The sequence below is a fragment of the Rattus norvegicus genome, chromosome 15 (genome assembly GCF_021556685.1).
Source record: "Rattus norvegicus strain SHRSP/BbbUtx chromosome 15, alternate assembly SHRSP_T2T, whole genome shotgun sequence".
Lineage (NCBI taxonomy): Eukaryota > Metazoa > Chordata > Mammalia > Rodentia > Muridae > Rattus > Rattus norvegicus.
Window position 1 is genome coordinate 25,659,876 of NC_141548.1, and position 25,096 is coordinate 25,684,971.

At 45.0% G+C, this 25,096-nt stretch overlaps 1 long non-coding RNA gene across 1 annotated transcript; it reads right to left on the reverse strand.

Moving 5' to 3' along the window:
- Nucleotides 1–6,450: 6,450 nt before the first annotated feature.
- On the reverse strand, nt 6,451–20,227 carry LOC120097124 (uncharacterized). Its single transcript, XR_015638720.1, has 4 exons — nt 19,913–20,227; nt 18,715–18,946; nt 18,499–18,611; nt 6,451–7,490 (listed from the first exon to the last, which is right to left on the reverse strand). It is a non-coding gene; the product is annotated as an uncharacterized LOC120097124 (long non-coding RNA).
- Between the last annotated feature and the right edge of the window lie 4,869 nt (nt 20,228–25,096).

A 25,096-nucleotide genomic window follows, 5' to 3' on the forward strand; every position in this document is an offset into this window, starting at 1 on the left:
CCTGAGGTCGGAGACGAGCCATGGCTCCAGATAGATTGGCAAATAGGATTAAATTACTTTTAATGATCCTGAAACCTAATGAAACGATTGTTGGTAGTCTGCCTAAGCGGTAACAGCTTGCTAGAAGGAGCCGAAGGGCTGCTGGTAAGCTTGAGTTTAGGCAAATAGAGGCTCCAACTTAGCTAGAAGATCCCTTCCAAATAAGGGGGCCAGGCGTGTTGGCACTACCAAAAAGGAATGTAACTAAGCAGTGGGGTTTGGTGAGGAAGGTAAGGGTACCCCCTACCCTGACAATGGGGAAACAGGAGAGAGAAGTGGGTCCCTAAAACTCTGTTAGGACTGAGCAAGTGCCCCCAGTGTCTAAGAGGAAGGAGATGGGCTGCCCACAGACAGAATATCAACAATGACGACATCCAATATTGCATCAACAATGACACCCCCATCCCCACCACTGCCATACAGTGAGCATTTTCCAACATTTGGAGAGGTCATCTAGAGGACAGTCATTAAGAACTTGAATCCTGGAGTCCGACCTCCCCAGGGTGAATTACTTCTATGCTCCTCTCAATTGTATGTCCTTGATTGAGTCAGCAAGGTCCTCTGTGCCTTCTGCAACCTAGGATAGTCATGTGGCTTGCCAGTGTGAGGGTTCTAAATGGGCCCTCACACCTGGGAACACAGGATACAGCTGTTTGTTTAATCCAGCTCCACTCGCTCCTTGATGCTTGACTGTATCTTTGACACTGTGAGATCTGGGGGAACTACATTCCTCTACTCCCTAGATGCAGCTGCTCTTGCAGTGGGTTGCTTCTTGTGGGAAATTATATACATTTCTGCTGGGGAAGTGGTACTGTTGGCTCCTCTCACCTACTCTGCTTGCAATGTCCCTGCCTGTTGGTGGACAGGATCAGTGCCTGCTTTAGGAACCTCATCCTAGACCAACCCTTGACAAGGCACTTCTAATCTTAAGATGTCAGACTTGCCTGTTCTAGGGACCATGAAGATACATGGATAGCCACGGAACATGAAGAAACAATTTGGTTAGGGATAGTCAAGGATGTCAGCAAGCTCAAGGAATGCGTTACCTGGTTTAAGGAGACAAGGGGTCAGGAGCCTTTATGCAGAAGGTGACGTTATAATCACTGGATGATAAAGAGATGGTATAGTATACTATATAGACAAAAAAAATGACAGAGAAATGACAAGGACGGTGTACAGCATGCCACTAGTTTGGGAAGAGCAAGTCATGGTCTGTGGCCTTCGTTTTGGTTTAGAACTAGTCCTCTGTCAAAGGCTATGGGTGCTTCTGACAATTCCTCTGTCTTAAGGAGACAGAGTGTAAGCCTGAGGCGTGGTGCCCAGGCTGAGCCAGTTCTGCTGACAACCAGCGTGGCACCATGTGACTCAGCTCTACACTGTGGCTCCTTCTTACATATGCTGTCAAGACATGGGCAAGGACTTTGTGTGACTCTTCCTTCTTTTCTCTTCTCTCTGGACAGTGTTGCAAGTAAGATTCCCAGACCACCTGCATCAGAATCATGTGATGTGGAGGGATAAACTCACTCCCACACAGCTCCACTAACTCCAGTATACTGGAATGGATGTGAGAAATGTTTGTTTTGAAGTAGGATCGTGTCTGGGGTAGAAGAACACACAGCTGAAACCATATTCCCCAGGCAATTGTGATGTCTATCCCAGTAATAGACTCGCTGGCATATTATAAGAGCTTGATAAAAATCTAATGAATGGAAGAGTGTATGCATGCTGTCTTAGTTAGGGTTTCTGTTGCTATGAAGAGGTACCATGACCAAGGCAATTCTTATAAAAGCAATCATATGGTTGGGGCTGGCTTACAGTGTCGGAGGTTTAGTCTATCATCGTCATAGCGGGAAGCATGGCAGCAAGCAAGTGGACATGGTGCTGGAGAAGAAACAGAGTTCTGTATCTTGATCCAAAGGCAATCAGGAGAGACCTAACATCCTCAGGCTGTTTAGGAGGAAGCTCTCTTCTGCAATGGGTGAAGCCTGAGTATAGGAGGAGACCTCCAAAGCCCACCCCCATAGTGACACACTCCTTCAACAAGTCCACACCTCCTAACAGTACAACTCCAAATGGCCCAGAGATATTCAAACCACCACACATGCCTTTGGGAAGAACACAACATAGGATAGAAAGGAGAGGTCCTGAAGCAGAACACACAGAAGCTATGACCTTTGAAGAAGAGCAAATGTCCTGAGGCAGGAAGGTGACTGGTGGGGTAATGGGACCATTCCGAGTCACCTGTTTTCTAGGACAGGATCCAGTGGGATCCGTGGCTCAGTCCTCTTCTCCCTGTGTGATCCTTTCTCTGTCTTTACCCATTACACAAGGCAGCTTTTCTCTGATTGTTTCTACGGGGCAACGCCAGACACACATTCGTCTTTGTCATCCTACTGAGCAAGTTATACATCTGAAATTTGATGTAATTAACTACATCCTAATTTCTATAGATTCTAAGCAGTTGCCCTATAGCCAAGCAGAACCCTTTCAAAACCATGCATCTCCCCCTTAGCTATGTGCTGTAACTGCTAGACACGTGGAAGTGGGTTCAGGACTGCCCCAACTTTGCTCTCCTTCCCATAACTCTGACACACTGGTTTGGGGCACTGCCTGAGCATGGAGCATCTTGAAAAGCTCAGGTGGTTCTGATCTGCCATTAGGCTTCAGTAGACTGTTCTAGAGAAACCAACACCTGAGAAACCCTCAGTTGCAATTAATGGCCCAGGAATGAAGGCATCATGCAAAGGAGTTGAGGCTTAGCACCATGAAGAGAGCCTGTGAGAGGCTATTGGTGAGGCCTAGTTGTGGCAGAAAACCCTAGTGTAATTTAGATGCCGGCACCATGCGATGATCACAGCAGCAGCAGTGGAGAGGATCAACCTGAGCTTAGACTGCTACAGAGGGCAGAGCTGGAGAAGTAACTCCAGCCCTTTGGAGGAGCCCAGAAGATCGTGTGTTGAGCCCAGACATTGAAACAAGAAGCTGTAACATTGGAGCTGTCCTGGAGACCCCAAGATGTTTGAGACGTCAGAGCTATGCTGAGGCAGAACCATCGCTATCTGCTGAGGAAAGCTGCTAACAGGAAGTAGAAACAAGCCCAGGAGAAAGAAGTTTGATGCAGTCAACAAAGATGAAAAAGGAGTTGGAGGTCTGAAGACGGCTTTGACAACAGACATGGAGAAGGCGAGTGTGGAGTTTGCCCAGCTGGTTCCCTATCTTGCTTTCAGGATTACAGCTAAGTGGTCGGATAAATTTCAAAAGAGAGCTTGAACTTTGGGATTTAGCACTGTTGAGATTGCTGTCTATAGACTATGGGGACTCTGGAAGTTGGACTAAATGTATTTTGCATTATGCTATGTTTAGATATGGCCCCCATAGACATGTTTGAACAAACCTTTGGGGGCCAGGGAGTGGAATGTGATGGCTTGTATATGCTTGGCCTGGGAAGTGGCACTATTAGGAGGTGTGGCCTTGTTGGAGTAGGTGAGTCACTGTGGGTGGGGCTTTAAGACCTTCACCCTGGGTGCTTGGAAAGGAATATTCTGCTAGCAGCCTTCAGATAAAGAGGTAGAACTCTCAGCTCCTCCTGCACCATGCCTGCCTGGATGCTGCCATGTTCCTGCCTTGATGGTAATGGACTGAACCTCTGAACCTGTAAGCCAGCCCCAGTTAAATGTTGTTCTTATAAGAGTTGCCTTTGGTCATGGTGTCTGTTCACAGCAGTAAAACCCACACCTGGTGAAGATCATCTCCTAGCCTGAGTCTATGGGAGACTCAGACCTGAGTAAAATTAAAACGTGGCCCAACAAAATAACCTCCAGATATGTCAGGAAACCATGAAAGCTGCGATCATTTGACCCATTACGTCACCTCCAGGAATGTGAGGAAACAGAGAAAGCAACTCTCCTTAGAACAGCTGTTCATTCACAGGGGTAACCTAAGACCATTTACATAGCAGACATTGACACTGCGATTCATAATAGTAGCAAAATCACAGTTTTTTATGAAGTAGCAATGAAAATAATTTTATGGTTGGCGGTCACCACGACATGAGGACCTGCATTAAAGGGCCTCAACCTTGGTAAGGTTGAAAATCATTGCTCAACGAGTTAGGTCCCTCTACAGTTGAGGATGACCTTGATGACTGTCACCATCTATATTAGGGATAAAAGTCAGAGGCCATCTCAGCAATTTGTGTTCCTTAGCCTACTTGGGTTCTGGGACACACACCTTTTTCACAAAAAGAAATCACCTTGCCTAATTATTTTGCTTTGTTTGTGTTTTCCTTTGTGGGACAATGACATTCTTCCTTTCCAACATCCCAAAAAGGCCATCTCCAATTATTTATCTCTACCAAAAAAGTCCCACGACTTCCCCCAACAGTCCCATCAGCCGGGGGCAGTAGTTCAAATATATTAGCATGAGGAGGGGGCATTTCACATTCATAACATTCCTTTAAGAACTTACAATCTAAGAGGAAGAAAAAGTACATTTTCTTATATGAAACAATTATATGACAGATTTTTAGCCCAGCATAACATACATAGCATAAAACATGCACCCATATTTTTATGTAGCCCTCTTATAAAACATGCTGCTACCTACAAGATTGCAGTGTTAAGTCTGAAAATTGCAAGGAGAGAGAGCCACAGAGAGAAAAAGACAGAGACCAAATCCATGATTGTCCTATTAAAGTAAGCTCTATTGAATACTGGTCAGAATGATGAACACACCAGAATTCATACTCAGAATTCCCAGAGAATGCTCTAAGTCGGTCAGATGCCTAGAAAGGCCCAACCCGCAGGACTACCTACATGTCTGTCCAATGGGGACAAGCATATATCCTGATGTACTTCCTATTGCATATCTCCCACCTACAGGTGATCAGGCACATCCTGTGCAGCTGGGGGAACCAACCTTGTTCACTGAAGTGAAAACACGTGACCTTTCATCTTATAAGAACAACAGACTCCAGCCTTCCAGGAAATGATCTGTCCTGGGGCAAGTGGGGTTTACAGGTTAACTTTAGCCCTTACTGTTGCTTGGTAAAAATAAATGTATGGTAATGGTGAAATAAATGTTCTTCTTTTTCATCTATTGATCTAAGGATCATCTATCATTGCTTACTCTCTCTGACCCACCAGCTACCCAGGAATGACCCAGCAACATATTAAAGCTCAGGCCTTAGCTTAGGTTACTCCCCAACTAGCTCCTATGACTTAATTAACCCATTTACTTTAATCTAAGTTCTGTCATGTGGTCTGCTTCCTCTGTGTCTGGCTGGAGAATCTCCCATGTCTGACTCTTTCCTAGAGTTCCTATCTCTGCCCAGAAGTCCCGCCTTTCCTCTCCTTCTTTGCTCTAGGCTGATCAGCTCTTTATTAAACCAATCAGTAGGTGATGGAAAAGATGTTTACAAAACACAGAGACAGGTAGTTAGCATTCTGTCTAAGCTCCACCCCCACAGTTACCTGGCAACAGCCAGGTATGCCTGACACTATAAAAGGGGCTGCTTGCCCCCTCCTCACTCTCTTGCCTCTTGCTCTTGCTCTCTTGCTCTTCCCCTTTTGTCCTTTCTCTCCCCATTCCCCTCCCTCCTTCCCTCCACATGCTCATGGCAGGCCTCTACACCTCTCCTCTTCTACTCTCCTTCTTCTTCTTCTTCTTCTTCTTCTTCTTCTTCTTCTTCTTCTTCTTCTTCTTCTTCTTCTTCTTCTTCTTCTCCTTCTCCTTCTTCTCCTTCTTCCTCTTCCTCCCCTCTCCTCCTCCCCCTCTCCCCCTCCTCCCTCCCTCCCTCTTCATCTTCCTCCTCCCCCTCCTCCTCCTTCTTCTCTCTCTCTCTCTCTCTCTCTCTCTCTCTCTCTCTCTCCTCTCCCTCTCTCTCTCGTCCCTCTCCCTGTCTCATCCTTACATTAAATCTTTCCATGTGGAACCATGTTGGCCTGGTGTGGTTTGTCCAGACGCAAGCCGAGATTTCTACCGCAATACAGGTGACACTGCATAAAAATACCCAAGTCCAGCCCCTACTCAGATCTCTGCCTGTACAGAAATACACGGTACACAAGAGACTATCCCAGGAATCTATGCAGGAACTTTGAATGCTTTAGTTTTGTTTTCTGTATGAGTATGTGTGCTTCCGTAGGGATGTTGTGGACCTGAGCAGATGTGCCTGTGAAGGTCAAGGGACAGCCTCATTGTGAGTCCTCAGGCACTTTGCATCCTTTGTTTGAGACAGGGTCACCCATTGGCCAAGAATGTCACCCTGTAGGCAAGGTTAGCTGGCCCACAGGCTTCCAAGTATCTGCCTGCCTCACCTCCCGTCTCACCATTGCTGGGATGACAGATACGCCCACCCCACCATGCCCAGCTTTTCTTTGTGGGTTCTGTGGAATCCAAACTCAGGTACTCATGTTTGAAAGACAAGCATTTTATTAACCCGGCCATCTCCCCGGCCCATGTTTTTGTTTGTTGAGACAGGGTTTTACTCTATAGCTCAAACTTCTTCCTGTCTCTACAGACCTGTACCACCAAGACTTGCTACAGCTTCATCATAGAGTTAAAACTGAGAATCAGGTGGGCAAATGATTTGCCCAGAGTCACACAGTTAGTAAAGGGCAGAGTTAATCACAAGAATGAATATTTCTCCTCAGACTTCTCAGAAAGCAATCGCTGAGACCCTTCACTCTTCCACATGGCTCTCTAAAACGAGTGCCCCAGAGCAGTGGCTTAAGGTCATTTGAATGACAAACACGGTGTCTCATCCCACACCGCCAACACAAACCTTGGTTTAAAGCCCCCGTTCATCTGTTTCCAGTGGTGGGAGCTGCTAATGGCTCTGCCTTTCCCAGTTGAAACAGAGAAGGAAAACATTTGCAGGCTGAGGAGTCCCTCCCACTGTTTGTAGATCAAACACAAACAGAAGCTGTGGGAGCCTGGGCCATCTCTCACTGAGAATCAATATCGATGAAACAGACAAAATCCCCAAATCTCAAAATAACAAAAACAAAGATATCCAAGTCATAAAATCTGCTAGAGTCACAAAGACAGCACAACTCCAATCTCAGCTGGCTCAGAGAAAGTGTCCATTAACAAGGGATTAACACAAGGGAAATACACAACCAGTCAATGGAAATGAAAACATTTCACACAGCCTGGTCCATTTGAGCCCGCCCGAGGAGTGAGGAGGGGGCTCTGACTACAGAAAGGGGTCTCAGAAACCACCAGCCATGTTTCGAGTTAAAGGGACACACTGTGGGCCTGAAAGTTTGGAAACTTCAGCCAAGCAGATGAGAGAAAGTACTGACTAGAGGCCTCCTTTAATCCGGTCCTTGTGTTTTTCAGGTCCTTCCGGGAAAAGCCACACAGGCTCACCACAGAAGCTTTTTAAGTGTGGAGATTAGTCCAAGTCCTTGCATGTCAGAGCTTTTGGGGTGACGGAATGGCAACCAGTCCTGTGAGAATAAATTAAAAATAAATTAGGAATGCAGTTATCCTAGGCTATCACAAAATATGTGAAAGCATGCCTCATAAAATGGCAGTGTAGGGGGCTGGAGAAAGGGCTCGAGAGTGTATTCAAGGAGTGTATTCTCCTTTTCCGGACTACTCAAATTTAGCTCCTAGCCCCACCTTGCGCAGCTCACAACAGTCCAGAATTCCAGCCCCATGGATCTCAACACACTATACACACATGTACATACCTACACACAGATATACACGGACATGCAACTAGAACTGATTTTTAATTAAAGAAGGTACGGTGATGCAATGATCACATGAGGCCATGATTTGAATACTGTATCCTCTCAAATTTACGTTGATGTGCATCTGCCAGTGCGAAAACATTGAGAGGTGGAGCCCTTGGAAAGGGAATGAACCATGAGGGCCTGGCTCTGGAAAGTTAGGTTCATTCTCCTATAAAGACACTTGGGGACCAGTGAGATGGCTCAGCAGGGAAAGACATTTGGTGCCAAGCCTGCCAACCTGAGCCATCCCTGGGACCCATGTGATAGAAACGAAAAACCAGATCCTGTAAAGTTGGCATCTGACCTCTACACATGTGCCATGGCATGTACAGATCCCTCTCCCAATAAACAGAAAGATAGACAGACAGACAGACAGACAGATGGTAGATAGATAAGTAGTTGATAGATAGATGGTAGATAGATAGACAGACAGATAATAGATAGATAGTTAGACAGATATATAGATAAATAGACAGATGGTAGATAGACAGGTAGATGATAGATAAATAGATGGTAGATAGATAGATAGACAGACAGACAGATGGTAGATAGACAGATAGGTAGATGGTAGATAGATAGATGGTATATAGATAGACAGATGAAGAGATGATAGATAGATAGGTAAATGATAGATGGTAGATAGGTAGATAGATATGGATAGATAGATTAATGATAGATACTAGAAAGATAGATGATACATAGATAGAAGATAATAGATAGACAGATGGTAGACAAACACATAGACAGACAGACAGACAGGTAAATGATAGACAGATGGTAGATATAAAGATAGACAGGTGACAGATAGATGGTAGATACATAGACAGATAACAGATAGATAAACATATGTTAGATAGGTATAGATAGATGGTAGATAGATAGATAGATAGATAGATAGATAGATAGATAGATAGGTAAATAGATACATGTAAAAAGTACTTAAATAAAGTACTGAAAGCTGCCTCCCCTTCCCATGCTTCTGCAATGTGTGGACAGAGGAAAAGTCACCATCTTAGAGATGGAATACAAGCCATTACCACTCTCCAAATCCCAGCTCCTAGGACAGCGAGAAATACATTTATTCTTTTTCTTTTCTGTTCTGTTCTGTTCTGTTCTTCCTTCGTTCTTTCTTTTCTTTTCTTTTCTTTTCTTTCCTTTCTTCTTCTTTTCTTTTCTTTCTTCTTCTTTTCTTTCCTTTTCTTTCCTTTTCTCTGAGAAATGGTTTCTCTGTGTAGCTTTGGTACCCTGGAACTCACTCTAGAACAGGCTGGCCTCGAACTCAGAGATCTGCCTGCCTCTGACTCCCGAGTGACGGGATTAAAGGCCACTGCCAGGCGAGAAATACATTTCTTTGACTTTTATGTTATCTGGCCTGAGGTACCTTACAGTAGCCTCAGAAAGGAATTTTTCATCTTAAAAATATCTGCTTAGACAAGATCATAAGCAAATACCAAAATAAATCAAGCAGGCCCCTGGGCAGAATGTACTATAATAATTATACAATATGTCTAATAATGCCTCTAGAGTTCAATTACATATATGCTTTTTTCTATGGTAAAATTCAAATGTGCTTGGAAGGGTTAACATTTATAAAAAGTGAAAATTCGGTGTCTCCAAATTTGTCCACTTGTAATGATATGCATTTGATGAGTATGTATGTAAGCAGATACAATGAGGGCAGATGAAGCAGTGTACTTGCTAATCATTGTGGTTTTGGATCTTAAAAATGGCCCCGTGAGCACAGCAACCTGGGGACCTGAACTGTGCCTGGCATCTGGAGTCTCCCTCCCACCCCATTCCAAAGAACAGAAAAGAACAGAATTAACTCCTCACTTGTGTTGAATAAAAAAAAAAAACAAAAAACAAAAAACAAACAAAAAAGCCAAACCAAACCAAAAACAAAACATTTCGACCCTTGGAAGAGAAACAATCGGTAATGGCTCACAGCTTTAGGACTGTGCTCTGTCCATGGTGATATCATCAAATAAATCAGAGGCTTTGGGGCAGAACATTGAAAACCAAGACTATCCTCAAAAGTAGATGATCGACGACAGTTTCCCACAACAGGGGTGCTGTCACCATCCTGGGAGAAAGTCTTGTTCTAATGGCTTCCCTGGCCATTAGAGGGTGTACTCCATCAGCTTTAGGCTTTAGAACTGCTTGTCCCCACGGCCTCCACGATGACACAGGTACACATTCAGGCTTGCAGTGTCTACCTACTTTTCTGGCTAGCAAAATCTCCCTGAGTCCATGAACTGCTAGCAGCTCACGTTTCCTGAGGAAAGCTCGTGAGTTTAGCATAGATGCGAAGCCCCTAAGTTTGCTCTTAGAGGCAGAGGATTTGACCCAGGTGGGGCTGGGGTGTGGTGGGGGGAAGCTAATGTAAAGAAAGGGCCAAGAATGATCTGGAGACTGTTTTCTTACATCTGACTTGGAAGAAGTCTTTTCTTGCAGGGTCCTCAAGCCTTTTAGGATCGCCATTTAGCAAGCAGAGACATTCGTGTAGCGTCCCAAAGCCACTTGCCCGCTGAGGGTTGTAAGGTATTCGCTCTCACAAGTGGCTGTCTGAGCTTCTCCACCCAGTGGGATTTCAACACAGTGCCTGGAGTCAACAAATCTCCCATGGCAGACACATGACAGTCATGGGTCATGTATATGTAAGGTCCTCAGGAGTTACTGGGCACTTAAGGCCTGTACAAGGTTTTGGGATCAGAACCCCTTTCTACAATCCAGTCTCATGATGGGAGTCCTGCTCCAGGTGCTGTGCTCAGAAGAAAAGGCTGATTCATGCCTTTCTCTGCAAACAGGAACTCATGAGACACAACCCAGCCAATGAGACGCTGAATTGGATTCTGAAAAATTTTGAGTTAAGGCTGGCAATTTGAGCCGGAAGGCTCCTATGCCCCACTGTCCTTCTCGTCTTCCTCTTGAGCTGTGGCAGCCTACAGAAAGGATGGCTCCAAGACAAAAGCCACCACATCACAAAGGCAGAATAGATGAATTCGAGGATTTGGGGTTCTTGAGGTTTCCAATCCAATACAGCAAGTTCAAGACTGCCTCTTGTAGTCTTGTTGTCTGAGCCAAATAAGCCCAACTCGTCACCAGTGCTCCCGTGCAGTAGTTTTCACGGCCAAATTCACTTCTGAGTGAGAAGCCATCGATGGGTGTGAGCTTCATACTCCTCATCCTCTAAATGGGTGTCTAATCTCTACCAACTCCCGGACTTCGTTGTAAAGAGCGGTTGGTGTAGACTGAGTCCTAGCCCAACATCTGGCGCTTGGTAACAGCTGGACCGACTATTGTCAAGTGTCATCTAGTATCTTTTTCTGTGGGAGATCTGGAAGGAACCGAGCTTTCCCACAGGATAGCACAGGACAACACTGTCTTCTGCAAATTTCCACTTCATAAAGGCCCTTGCCTGTGTCCCTCTATCTTCCTGCAGGAAGTGCCCTGCTTCCACTAACCTGTACTGGTTATTTCTAATGCTCGGACTGAGCCGTTGCATTGTTTTTGTGAAGCCAGATCCCTTGCCAACACTTATTTCATTCTGAGCACCAGCCATACCAACTTCTAACAGAGCATGTCAATAAACTCAGAGAAACAGTCTAGATCGTCAAGCCCCACCATCTGCATTTTTATCCTTGGCTGTTCTTTTCTGAATCCACAGAAGAATCATAACCCTGGTTGATTTTAAGTTTTACACTTGTAATCCCAGCACTTGAGACAGAGAGTCCAGAGTGTCAGAAGTTCAAGGCCATCTTCAGTTACAGGGTGAGTTCAAGGCCACCCTGGGCTACCTGAGACCCTGACCAAAACAAAACAAGGCAAAAAAACAGCTGAAAGAAAAGAAATACTGTCATTTAAAGTATCGTAGATGAAGCCAGATATAAACTGGCTTGTTCTGGCTTCACACCTGAAGACTAAAACCTAAAGACAGAGTCATGCTTATCTGAGCCTGGTAAGGGATGGGACAGAAAAGACAGCTACTGTGTAGAAAATTGCAGTTGGATGGGAGGAATAAGCCCTGTTTTGCTTAGCACAGTGAAGTTAGTGATTTATTATATATTTATAATAACTAGAGGAGAGGCTGGAGAGATGGTTCGGCAGTTAAGAATTCTTGTCACTCTTGCAGAAGACTTGGCTTCAGTCCCCAAGCATCTGTGTGACAAGTCACAGCTGTTTGTAACTCCAGGTACACATCCAGACACACCCATGGATACACATACCTACCATGCAGGCAAACACACACATATAACATAAACAAACAAATCTAAAAACAAAAACAAAAGCCAAAACAAAACAAAAAACTTGAAGGAATTTGAATGTTTTCAAAACCAACGTGATCGGAACGCTAATTAACTTAGCTCACTTATATGCTGCACACCACCCTGTCCCTCAGAAACACGCACAATTACCAGCAACTGGAAAAGAAACACAATCTAGGAGTGATCCAGGGCCACATAATAGCAGAGACACTCCCTTCTCTGAAATTCTGTGAAGTAAACTTACTATAAATGAAGTCTAAGTTTCAGCCAGGATCATGCAGAAGTCAGGGATTATGGGGAGACACCGAGGGTGGGGGCTGCTGGACCCTTCTCTCTAGTCTTTCCTCTAGTTATTTTAAATATATTAATAAATCACTCACTCCACTCTGATACAGAAGAGCAGGAGTCATTTCTCCCGTCTAACAAAGTTTTGGATAGGAGTCTTGTCCCTAAGCCTGGAAGCTTGTGTTCAGTCTTGAGACCCACATGGTGAAAGGAAGGGAGAACTTGTTCTCTGATCTCCACACATGAGCTGTGTGTGTGTGTGTGTGTGTGTGTGTGTGTGTGTGTGTGTGTGTGTGTGTGTGTGTGCGCGCGCACAGGTTCACGTGTGTGCGCACAATCAGTAAAGAATTTAAAAAGAACGCATCTGTTTGTCAGGCCCAGTAGCGATCATTAGCGATCATGTATCTCTTTGTCCAAGCAGATACTTTTGTCTTCGAAATGAAGAGTTGATTTCAGTGAACTCTTTCTGGGTATTTTACAGTTCCCAGTTTCCTAGAGGACTAGACTGACTAGGACTGTCTAGCAGACACATGAGGTGCACCATGAATGTGAATCTGACACAATTCTTTAACTTTTGTCTCAGTGCCTGCTTTTGAGTCCCCTGCCAAGCTAATGCGTCTAATGCCCTGATTGTCCTGTGTCTTCTGTCTTCCGCAGATGTTCAGGTTAGGATTCCTCTGCCACCCACAAGGTGAAAAGATAAACAAGGCCCCCGTGTGGTCTATGCTTGAGGTTGAGTTTCAAAATCAAGATTTCCAAAGAAACTGAAAGAATTCGGACTCGTCTCTGAATGTTCCCATACGTACACTAAATTAGACAGCAGCTCCGTCACTAAGACCTTTTCTTCTCTTGTTGGTATTTTTTAGGAATTTCTTTTGTGACATTTTAATTTTCACTCAGCTTTGTAGTTAATCTTCCATTCACTCTGTGTTCTTGTTCATTGGGGGACATTTTCGAAGTTGGTGACCCCTGAAAGGGCCAGAGACCCCTTTGCCAAGTCCTTGCAAAGCACCCCAAAGGCTGTTGGAGAGCTGTGCCTTTGTCTCAGGAGAGGTGACCAGCCACGGTCCCTTGAGATACGAGCAACGCAGAGAAGACAGAGATGTGTTTTCAGTCATATGAGATACATCCTCACAAACCCAGTGACAGAGTTAAAGAGGAGCGGGCCCCTGAGAAAACATGTTACACCGTCCTTTACAGAGTATATCTCAATCGATACTAAATACTGAGTTTATTTTTTAAAAGATTACAAAGTTAGGTTCTTAACTGGCTAGAGGGGCGATTACTTAGTTAAAAACATTCAAGCAGAATTCTGCTTCCGGAGTACGGTTCTGTGCACGTGCCGCAGATATGAGGCCTTCTTTATGGGGAGCTCTTAGGCAGGGTGAACTGTAGAGGACGTGAGGGAGTCCCCACCTCCACCAAGTTCATCCACTGGCCATTTAGTCATCCCTTTAAGTCGCCTGTACTGGCAGCCTGAAGTCTGAATGAGCCAGAGGCAACCCCAACTCAACAGCTGTCTCCAGAGGATGGGTTGGCGTCACCTGCTTAACGATGCAAGACCCTACAAGGACGAGTTTACAGACACACAGTGAACTACAAATGGTACTTAACTCTCTGCTCTGCAGTATGGGAAGGTAGGGGAAGATCCCATGGCTTGCTAATCAGCTGCTTGAAGAGTAAATAGCTATAATGAGCCCCTTCATTTGCTCACACAGAATGCACAAGCATTGGTAATGGTTTAATATGACACATTAGCTTTGCCAGATGGGTTGGTGTACGCCTTTAAGCACAGTGCTCCAGAGTCTCTGAGTTAGAAGCCAGCCTGGTCTACATAGTGGGCTCCAGACTGGCCAAGGATACATAATGAGACCTTGTCTCAAAAACAACAAAATGTATCTTTACAGTTCCTGTGGAATAACTGTTAGCTATTAGCCATTAAACACTAACCATTGGGCAGGCATCCCGCTAGTTGGGTGTGTACATTTTGTCCATGTTTCTCCTCAAGGTAAGGTTATAAGCACCTCATCACTATGTCACAGAGAAGAAAGCAGCCGGTCAATGAGGCTAAAATAATTAAGTCAAGACCATCTTGTTACGTGCCCCCCTTCCATCTGGAGATAGACACTGAAGCCTCATGGACCTGTGCCATTTGTATGTTGGTTATCTTACATCGTGGTACCTCACAGAACCAAACAAAAATCCACATGGGAGACATCACTGTTTTCTGTTAACCTTCCTATGCCAGTTGTGCCTAGCACTCATAATAAGTGCTCAGTAAATGTTTATAATGCCTAACAGTGAAGAAAGGCCAGCAGAAGGTAGGGATGGAGTATTAACATATTGCAAACTGAGAAAGAAGGGAAGGGGGGAGAGCGTTCTTAATTCACAGCGATGCCACATGTCACTCCGCACCCTTCTCGATGGCTACGTTTAATGATACCCGTGTGTGATTTACGTGGCCAGGAATAAAGTCAGCAGCAGCAGCCATCATTTCGCGAGCCTGCCTGGGCTCTTCCTACCTGCTGATTTCCATTAAAGGCTGCTTAGAAAAATAATTGTATGACGGGGCCCTGTTGGCATTAAACATCAATCATGGGTCTGGCTGATAAAATGCACCGTTCAAGGTGTGCAGAGAGACAAGCAGCCTTTTCTTTCTTCTTCATCTTTTTTCCCCCCTTTCCTCCCAAGATTCTTTAACTGGAGACAGGAGAAGCTGATGGTCCCCACCAAAATTGGCCACCTGTGTGCAAACGCCCTGCGGGGTGGTGCTAGCCATCCATGTCACGGAGACATCAGTCACGGATTCTGGCTGCAAGGGGTGCCCCAGTTTAATCTCATTTTTTGAATGAATTAATATTATTAGTTTTGACGAATTAATGGTATTAAACGTTTGAGGTTAGTATGAATTATGCCCACATACAACTATTACTAAACATGCCTCGTTTGTGGGCAAGAAAGCCTGCTGAATCAGTCCTGGGAAAGGCACCAGATCTGTCGCTTTCTACAGTGTCTTAGATGACTTATAAAGTTGGGGTGATGTACCTGGATGAGTAATTCTTTATAAATAAATTTGGATTGAAGCCACCACTAAAAGTGACTAGAATTCAGTGGTCAGACAAGGGAAACCCTAACTTTGTGGTGATTTTTAAACTATGGTCATATTATAATCCTTTCAAGAATAGCCTTTTTGAAAGCCTGGAGTCCCTCCACTCTTTTTAATCCTTCCCATACCTATTTGTGAAAGATAGATAGATAGATAGATAGATAGATAGATAGATAGATAGATGATTGATGGATAGATAGATTGATAATTCTATATTTATATGTATCTTTTCAATTGTAAGCCCTCTTTGTCTAACTTAAGTCTAAGTGAAGTGCCTATTATTAGGATCATGTGACAAAATTTATGTCTGCAGTTCAAGTTTTTGAGAACACAATGATCAAATGTAAACTGGTACAAAGATTTTTTTTCCTGAATGATACTTCAATTGTTTAAGGCCACAAACATATATATTTATACAGTTAGTAGCTTTATGCTTAATACTGTGGTAAGGGGGTCAAAACTTCAATCTTCTGCCTATAATAATTTACCAAAATTTGGTTGTTGATCAAAGGATAATTAAATTATCTCACAAACCTGGGAGTAAGAGTCTAAAGACCTTTCTTAACAGTAGGGCATCTCAGACTTACTTAGAAGTCGGTAATAAAGGTGGAGCAATCATTGTTGTGACAGTGTCTAAGTTCAAACTCCATTTCCATTGCTACAACAAAGTACCTGAGGCTGGGTACTTTATAAAGCCAAGAGGTTCATGTAGCTCACAGGTTTGGAAGTTGGTCATCTAAGTAGCATGGCGCTGTCCCTGGTGAGAACCGCAAAGAGGATGGCTTCATGAATGGAACAAAGAAGGGAAAATCATGGTGGGATGGGAAGCCAGACTGGCTGAGGAACTTCTTGGAGGGTTCCACAGGAGCTCATGAGAATGTCTTCCAAGGCCTCAGTGGTTTAATTACTTCCAAGCAGACCCCACTTCTTAAAGGATCTACCTTCTCACATCTTTGTACTGAGGACCAAGTGAAGACACACTCTAGACAGACACACTCAAACTACATACGAAACCAGAGCCAGGTCCAGAATAATTTCCTTTCAGCACACGATCAGTTATTTAGAAGGTGCTGTGGTATTTGACCTTGTCGTTATTGTTATGTGTCTTGTGCTTACAGAGTATCCCAACCTGAGTGGCCATTACTAACCAGCTCACCAGCTTCCTCTCGCTCTCAGGTCTCAGCCTAGATGACCCATTTCATATCACACCATTTCCAGATATTCGCCTCCTCTGCTTACAAAATTCCTGCTCAGTCTGTCTCTCTATAGGACAAGGAGTCATTATTTGGTGTCTGTTGGGAAAGGAAGTATTTCCTACCTTTGAACCACCCGGGAAGGGCAGGTCAGAACCACCACGGGCCTTTTCTGTTGCACTGTCATCCTTCTACACACCATTTTTATAGCTGTTGGAAGCTTCCTGCATGCAGGGAATGGCTGAGAAGACAGCCCAGCTTCTACTTAAGGGGGATTTCAACTGTGTACTCAGGATAACTAGGGTTTTTATAGCACGGAGGTTGGAAGAGACTTCAGGAGGTATGATGCTCGATTGTATGTATCAACTTCTGTGGGTCACAGGATCCCCAGATACTTGGTCAAACATTATTCTGAGTGTTTCTGTGAGGGAGGTTTTAGATAGGATTACCATTTAAATAAGTAGACTGAGCGAAAAGCAGATTCCCTTCCAGAATGCAGCTGGTACTCATCTAAGAGCCCGAATTGAACAAGAGCACTTACTGTCCTGCGAGAGAGAATCCTTCATTCCTGGGATGGTTATTTTAGACTGTCAACCTGACACCATATAAAATCATCTGGGAAGAAGTCTTGGAGAGGGACTGTATAGATGAAATTGGCCTACGGTTATAGCTGGGAGATGAGAAGACCTGTCCACTATGGGAGGTATCATTCTCTAGGCTTGTGGATCCCAGACAGGGTAAGTATAGCAAAGAACTGAGCACCAGTAAGCATGCATGCTTTCATTCTCTTACTGCTTTTGACTGCGAAATGTGACCAGCTGCTTCAAGTTCCTGTCCCCCTGACTTCCCCACTGTAATAGGTGACAATCTGGAATTATGAGCTAAAATTGACTCTTTTCCTCCTTAAGTTGTTTCAGTCAAGGTATTTTCTAACAGCAACGGACTGCAGTGAGAACAATAATAAACCAATACCCTGCTTAAATGCCTTTGAATGGATACATGGTTTTTCCTGCCTTCTGATTTGAGTGGAAACATCAGCTCTTTCCGAACTTGGAGCCCACTGTCTTCAGCTATGGCCACATCAGCTTTCTGGGTCTCAACCTTGCCAGTGCACCTGCAGACATGGACCTTGCCAGCCCCAGTAATTGCATGACCTAATCCTAATCTATATACACATGACAGGTAGATGATAGATTGATGGATAGATAGATAGATAGATAGATAGATAGATAGATAGATAGATAGATGATAGGTGATAGGTAATATGTGATAGATATATCAATTGATAGGTGAAAGATAAATGATAGACAGACAGACAGACAGACAGACAATAGGTAGATGACAGATCTTAGGTTTTTATTACTGTGAAGAGACACCATGACTATGGTAACTCTAAAGGACAACATTCAGTTGGGGCTGGCTTAGAGTTTCAGAAGTTCAGTCCATTATCATCAAGACATGAAGCATGGCAGTGTCCACACAGACGTGGTTCTGGAGAAACAGTTGAGTTCTACATCTTGATCTGCAGTTAGCAGAAGGGGACTCTTCTGAACTGGGCAGAATTTGAGCACTAAGAGCCCTCAAAGTCCACCTACATAATAACACATCTCCTCCAACATGGCCATGTCTAGTCCAACAAGACTACACCCCCTAATAGTGCCACTTCCCATGGGCCAAGCATATTTGAACCACCACAGATAGATAGGTAGATGACAATACACAGATAGATAATAGACAGATAAAGGGACATGCAGATAGGCAACGGAACAGGGCCATAGATAGTTATGAATGTAGCTGGGGTTTCTACTCAATAACAAACTCTTACAAATACAATATCAGTTACTTTTCCCATTATAGAGACCAAATACCTGACAAGAAGCAACTCGAGGGAGAAGAAGCTATTTCCAATTACATTTAAGGAGACTTGGTGCGTCTGTGGTAGGAAAGTCTTAAGGCAGGTGCTGATAGAGTGTCTGCAGTCCTGAAGGAGAGAAGGACGAAGGCTCAGCTCTTTCTCAATTTTATGCAGCCCAGGACCACAGCCCACAGAATGGTACCACATACAGTGAGGTGTGTCTTCTCACCTCAGTTGGCGTAATTGAGAAACTCCCTCATAGGCACTCCACGTGTCTCCTAAGTGGCTTCCGAAACCATCAAGGGGACAAGACAAAACAGCACAGAGACCTCTCCTCCAACCGTCATAGTATCTCTATCACGAGCAGGACACTGAGAAAGGACATCTTCCTATTCCCATGGATACACAAGCCTTAGAAAGCCACGTCCCTTCCGTTCGATGGTATTGAATTTGCATATAACCTATAGAATCATTCCACATGTTTTAGTATTCAACAGGATGTAAATGTTACGTAAATGATCCTTATGCTATATGGCTTAGGGAATAAGGAAAAGTCTGTGTATGCTTCAGCAAAGGTTCTGTTTGGGTTTTTTTTTTTAAATTGTTTGCCTCTGTTTGAATCTGTGGAACCCTTGACTGTGAAAAGCCACCTATATTCCTGGAAGTGGCCTGAATATGGAAGATATTGTGATCTGATTAAAGAGCTACTAATGTCATAGTTTGCTTTAGCAACTGCCCAGCAAAAACTGTTTGTCAACAGCTCTGAGACAGTAATTTGAGATTCCACTCCAGCACCGGCAAGGCCTGTGGTCTGAGCTGCTTGTTCTCAGAAGGCAGCTGATGCTATTTCCGTGCCTCAGCATTCTTACCAGTGTAACCAGGACACCGTGGGCGGAGCCCCGTTCCCTGCAACAGTCCTCTGTGTGCACTGCTCCAAGCAACTGCGGCAGAAGGGCAGCCTCACCCTTTGCACCCTCCACGTTTCCATGGTTATATTAGTAAAGGATGACGTTTCAGGGTTAGAAGTGTAGCTCTGTGGCAGAGCATTTGTTTGCTTAGCATGGGCAAAGCCGTGGCTTTGCTCCCTACCTGTAACACAGCAGCAGCAACAACAACAACAGTTACATCTGAATGATACCCGGGCAAAGGATTCCTCTTGTTGCCGCCTCCCAGACTCTCAACGCAGGACCCAGGAGTAACGCTCTACACTGGTGGGGGAAGGGGGGCAATGCAAGGCTCTGCCAGTGTGAGCGGTTCTCTCCACGTAGGGAACTCAGGCGTGGACTAAGTTATTCCTGAAGCTCCAGGAGAGCTGCTATCACCCCTGTATTTTCATTTAGCCCGCTAATATGGAGGCCCTTTGGTCTTTACTCAGACCTCTTCTCCAGTTCCATCTAACTCAGCCTGCCCCTTAGAGTATAACTCACCTCTGAATGCACTTTGGGAAGCTGCTGGACTCCAGCCTGGGTCTTCACAACCTTGACCTGGGCCTAGGAGTGAAGGAGCTTAGCCAGCCCTGGGATTGAGCATTTCTCCATAATGCTGTCCGATTCCAGAGTCCCAAAAGTGATCATCCACCTTTTTCTGCTGGTGGGGGGTGGGGAGAATGACCTTTTCAAGAAGCTATACAGACAGCTGAGCTCTCCCTCTCTTCTCTCCCCTCTCTCCCTCTCTCCCTCTTCTCTCGCCCTCTCCCTTCTCTACTTCTCCCTCTCTCTCCCTCTCCCTCTCCCCTCTCTCCCTTCCCCCCCTCTGTTCCAATGCTTTTCTTTTCCAACACTGTTATACTTTTTTAAAACTTTTAATTATAAAAACTTTTATTTATAGGGATGTCTGCGAGTCTGTACATGAGCGCTTGCAGAAGCTAGAAGAGGGCATCAAGTTATGAGCCACCTGATGTGGGATAGGAACTGAACTTGGTCCTCTGGAAGAACAGCGAACACTCTTAGCTGCTGAGCCATCTCTCCAACCCCGCAGAGACGTAATCTTTAGACATCTTTTTCTGTCCTTTCCCAAAGATCCCGAGTGTTCTTTTTGTACCAGTATATTTTATACCACCCCTACCAACTGCCAAGTAGACTCTACTCTCCCACAGTAATTAGCCCTAACCGATATTTAAGTGCTTAATTTTTTTCAAGTTCTGTTTGTTTTGCCCATGACACTAATTTATGGTTAGGTTATAGTGACGGCAACCACCATCATTTAAATTTCTAAGAAGTGCGTAAGCTTCTAAGGGACCTCATTTTGGGGAGGGGTGGGGAGAAGACTTAAGGTGTTGTTTATTTTATTATTATTATTATTACTTTAAAATGATCCCAGGATTCTTCTTTCCATGCTTAACTCCATCTAGGGTCTTTAGGGATAATCAGCAGTGAGCCTGTGTGGGTAAAACGGCCCTGAGCTATTCTTTAAGTTAATTATCACTTCTTTTGGTGCCGTGAATGGCTGTTCAGTGACACCGTCAGCAAGTGGAAGGAACCAAATTACTTTAATTATGGAGTAATTGCACGGAGTGATGGTAATTAAATCTTGATCAGTTTAAGTGAGTGAATTAATTGCTCTAACTTGGAATGCACACCACCACAAGAGGGGTTGTTTTGCCGTTTAATTAACACCATCCACTGAAGTCTTATCATATCGGAAATGTAGACAATTAATGAGTCCGATATTACTCTCACCTTCACAGGAACCTGAGCCGAATGCCCTGGCAATGGCGGCAGCATGCTTGGTACGCCTGTCACTTGTGTAGACAAACCGGCTGTGATCTCTGTGCCTCTTGGGAGAAATGTTCAGACAGAAATGCTTCCATGTATTAGCTTCTGACCCCATTCCGTTTCACTATTCTCTGACCTGTGCAACAATATATATTTCCAAGGTGTGCAATGTTTTAAAGTCTGCAGCCTCAATTTCACTGTGACCCTGAGATACTTTGTTCCCTTTGCCTTTGGGAAGATTTGGTGCTTACACAGACATACTTAGGGGCTTTGTAAAATTTGCTCACTTCTCAGTCTTCACTTTTTTTTTTTTCCGGAGCTGGGGACCGAACCCAGGGCCTTGCACATGCTAGGCAAGCGCTCTACCACTGAGCTAAATCCCCAACCCCTACGGTCTTCACTTTTTAAAATAGCGTTTCTGTCCCTTTCTAGTGCCCATTTTCAGTGTTGGGAATCACTTTGTGTTTATAAAGCCCATAGAATCCTTTCTGGACCCAGATCGCCAATGCTTGAAACTATGAAAACTTTTGAAAATTGCCAGCACCCAAGCCCTGTGCAGAATTTAGGGGGTGGGGGCTGAGAAGGAAGCACAGACATGCTTTTAAATTCCTTAGATGACCCTAGTGTACACCACAGGTTGAGAACAACTTACCTAGAAAGGTCCAGTTTAAAAGAATGAGGTAGAACTATTCCGGGTTTTCTAAGAAAACACCAAATTCCTTTCCAATGTGGTTGTACCAGTTTGCTTTCCCACCAGCAATGGAGGAGTGTTCCCCTTGCTCCACATCCTCACCAGCATGTGCTATCCCTTGAGTTTTTGGTCTTAGCCATTCTGATCGGTATAAGGTGGAATCTCAGGATAGTTTTAATTTGCTTTTCCCTGATGACTTAGGACTTAGAACATTTCTCTAAGTGCTTCTCAGCCATTTGAGACTCCACTGTTGAGAATTCTGTTTGGTTCTGTATCCCATTTTCTAATTGGGTTATTAGAATTGTTGGGGTCCTTCTTGAGTTCTTTATCCATTTTGAATATCAGCCCTCTGTCAGATGTAGGGTTGAAGACCCTTCCCAACCTGTGGGCTGCTGATTTGCCCTATTGACAGTGTCCTTTGCCTAGTAGAGATGGCGAGATGGCGAGATGGCCATGAAAATGAATGGAAATCTGCAACTGACAGGATGAGGAGGTGGGGCTGGGGGGCATGCCCAAGATGAGACAGAGACCTGGGATAAGAGAGGCACCCAAGAACCGATGGGGGTGACCTTAGCTGTGACTCACTACACTGGGGATATGAAACCTGAAGAAGCCACCTCCTGTAGCAAGACAGGAACCCCAGAGAAGCAGTAGGAGACACCACCCACCCACAAAACTTTCAAGCCAAAATTTATCCTGTCTTCAAGAAATACGGGCCTGGGGGATGGAGCAGAGACTGAGGCAATGGCCAACCAATAAGTGGCCCAACTTGAGACCCATCCCATGGGCAAGCACCAGCCCCTGACACTGTTAATGATATTCTGTTATGCTTGCAGACAGGAGCATGTTGTTCTCTGGGAGGCCCCACCCAGCAGATGACCCAAACAGATACAGACACCCACAATCAAACAATGGATGGAGCTTGGGGACTCTTATGGAAAAATAGGAGAAAGTCTTGTGGGTCCCTGAAGGGGATTGAACTCCATAAGAAGACAAACCGAGTCAACTAACCTGGACTTTTGGGGCTCTCAAAGAGAATACACAGGCTAGACCTAGGCCTCCTCTCTCATGTGTAGCAGATGTGCAGCTTGGGCTTCACGTGGATTCTGAACAACTAGAGTGGGGATGGCCAAAGCTGTTGCCTGTACGTGGGATGTGTTCTTCTAGCTGGGCTGCCTTGTCTGGCCTCAGTGGAATAGGAAGTGCCTAGCTTTGCAGAGACTTAAAGTGCTAGGATAGGGGGGATACCCAGGGAGCCCTGATCCATACAGAGAGGGTATCCCAGGGTAGGGGGATGGGGGAAGGATTGTGGGAGGGGTCACTGGGAGGGGGCAGTGAGCAGGACATAAAGTGAATAAGTAAAAAAAAATTTTTAATTAATCTTTAAAAAAAGTTGAAGTCTTCTGAGCTGAGCATAGCAATATTGATGTGTGTGCAGTGGGGTTCACTGGGCATCACTTTAAGCGTCAGTGGAAAGTAACGAGTGGCCTAGTTTTTGGAGGAAATGGTGGTTTAGCCCGTTGTGAGCAATGAGCAAGCTTCTTGAAGCCAGGCATTAGCAAAACCAGAACTGGAACCTAATCTCTGATTTCCGCCCACAGACGTGGAGTCTCTGTACAGGCTCCAGGCACGGGAGATCGAACTAAGATGACACGGACACTCCCCCAAGTCTTTACAGAGGACTTGATATGAGAGTTGGGTGTTGGAATAACCTTCCATGCCGAAGGGTCTGTTTGGGGTATTACACGTAGTCTTGCTGTGGATGACCAGAGCATGCAGTGCGAAAGATAGAAATACATGGAAGAGAATGGGCCAATGCCGTTGATGACCACTCCCAAGCCGGGTAGATAAATGTATTCAGCTTATTGTGGGACGAACCAGTGAAAAGCTGGTGTACAGAACACTTCAGTGACAGGGAGCTGGGGGACAGGACCAGAGCTGTTGTGGGAGGTCCTGGAGAGGTTTAAAGAAGCACTTGATTGATGAGAACAATCAAGAACAGGGATGGTTTTATAGTGGGTATTCAGTAATTGAATACCAGAACAAGAGGGGATGAAGGCTAGGCCAAGAGTACAGTTTCGGGTTTTGTTGTTTTGGGGTTTTTTTGTTGTTGTTTTTGTTTTGTTTTGTTGGAGAAGCAGGCTAGCCTAGTCGTCTCTGGAGAAGGGGGCTAGCCTAGCCATCTCTGTCAGCAGAGCCTCTTTGCCTTTGCTCTTTTCTAATCTGATGGAGGAGGGAAGTTACCTGCTCCTATTCTGTGAGCATGGCACGCGCTCAGGGAGGGAGGGCGCAAGCTAAGCTGTCCACCACACGTTTTGCTTTCTCAATGGGCAAGGCTCTTGATTCCTTAAATGGTGTTAAATGTTGAAGACTCTTTGGGAGTGAAACAACCTAATAGCGTTTCTATTGAAAGACTTCTTAGGAGCCCTGTGGAGGATACTCTTGGTTACAATGCCACGAGTACAGATGATTGAGCAGAAACAGAGGGTGACGAGAACAGAGAGCAAGGAGTAAAAAGATGGGAAGAGAGGGTGTGAGGGAGAGGAGGACAGGAAGGACAGAGTGGACAAAGGTGGGAATGGAGAGGAAGGGCTAGAGAGGAAAGGGTGGAGACCGTAGAATAGAGAGGATGGGAGAGAGGAGTGGGAAGCACATGGGAGGGGCAGAGTGGGAGGGAGAGCAGGAGGTAGAGCGTGAGAACAGGGTGGGAGGAACAGGTTGGATGGGAGACGAAGAAATAAAATAACTGCGAGAAACCATCTGACATTGCAGACTTGCTTTTTTCACCCCACAAAAGGAAAACTCTAATGTTTAAAGTTCCTGCCTGGACAAACAGAACTGACCTGGGGCCTCTGGCGTGTGAAGCCCTCTTGTTCCAGCTCTGGGAACACCCTACAGCAGGCTGTTCTCCTTCAGATGGGAAGCCCTGGCAGTGCTAGTGAGGCTATGATTCAGAGAGGTTACACTGGGAACAGACACCCCTGGCTTTGGACTTTCCTGGGGGAAGGACTGTCGGGTGTCCCAGGGCAGTGAGTCACAGATAGCAAGGACAGATGACGGAAAGTGACAGGTAACCCTCTTGAGCTCGGCTCTTGGTCTCAGAGTCTAACGCATCCCAGTCAATCTCTAAGGAAGAATAATAAGTGGGCGATTCTGCTGAAACTCCAGAGCAGCAAAGCCCTGAGGATGAGGAGGGAGAGAAGAAA